The sequence below is a fragment of the Sander vitreus genome, chromosome 4, assembly GCF_031162955.1.
Source record: "Sander vitreus isolate 19-12246 chromosome 4, sanVit1, whole genome shotgun sequence".
Classification (NCBI taxonomy): domain Eukaryota; kingdom Metazoa; phylum Chordata; class Actinopteri; order Perciformes; family Percidae; genus Sander; species Sander vitreus.
In genome coordinates, this window is record NC_135858.1 from 38309978 (window position 1) to 38311307 (window position 1330).

Below are 1330 nucleotides of genomic sequence, written 5' to 3' on the forward strand. Positions count from 1 at the left end.
AAATTATGGAGGAGAAGCAAACAGATTTGAGCTGTCTGTTCAGTTCTATGCAGACAACTTCCTCTCAGGGAAACACTGAATCCTTGCGATACTTTCTCTTTTGAAGTAGACATTATTTTGGCTAACGGCAGTTTGAATCCCAAAATAGAAGTGGAGCTTGTATCTGTAACAGATGCACGTGTGCGTTCTTTCAGCTACTTTACCACAAGAAAGAGCTCACGTGCTCGTATTTGCGCATGCGTATACACACACTGGAAGGACCAGAACACACTCACATGCACATACACATTGACAGGGAACAATAGACGTAGAGGGAACACCTGCTCGCTTGATACACCCTCCTCCTCCTCCTCTTCCTCCTCTCTCCCTCTCCTCCATTAGGATTCAGTTCAGGGTCCGGCTCCATGAGTACGTTAGCCATGCGTGTCACGGCGAAATCCAGTGAATGACAATGAACTAAGCAAATGTGTGTGTATGTAAGGGAGGAGGTGGCATGCTTGCTGTATCACTCCCTCTATCCCTCCATCCGTCTATTCCTCCTCCACCTCTTCCTCGTTGGTGGTGTGTCGGCTAGAAGGACGGCCCCCGTGCTCTGACACACTCACATACGCGCAGACACACACCTCCGCGATGTGTCACTACCCATTCCACCTGCCTCTTCCTGTCATTCCCCGCTCTCTGTTCCATCCTACACTTGCTCTTTTTCCCTCCTTTTTTGTTCTCTCTCAGTCTTTCTGTCCACCCCTCCTTGTCCTCAACCCCCCCTACGCTGTGTGTCACCTCTGCTGGGAAGAAAGAAAAAATGCTCCGGCCGACGAAAGGGAGAAGACAAAAAGAAAAAGGAGAAAAGAGTCAAAAAGGAGAAGACCGCAAAAGCTGGAGTGTGTTTGGAGCGCAGCGATGCCTCCATCCACCATGAGCCCGACTCTTCTTTGATGGAATATCCCGGACAGCGGAGGGCAGAAGGAGGGAGAAGAAGGTGAAGAAAAAGTACTGAAGAGGACTGAGAGAAGAATAACAGGACTGAGAAAGAAGAAAAGAAGGAAGGACAGCACTCGCCTCAGGAGGGTACGGAGACACATAACAAAAAGAAACATACATAACATGCTCTTGCCAATCATTTTTTAGAAAAACTTCAGCTTTGTCTGTTCCTTTTAGGCTTTTAATCTCCTTCTCTCTCGCTCTCTCTAGTACACGTTCTAGCGTCCACAGGCTCTGTTTGGGATTTTGACTAATTGTGAAACTATTCTCCGGACTCGGAGCAGACAAGAGACTTTCTCTTCTCTCCATTTCTTTTTCGTTCTAATTAATTCCCCCCCCTATGCAGAGC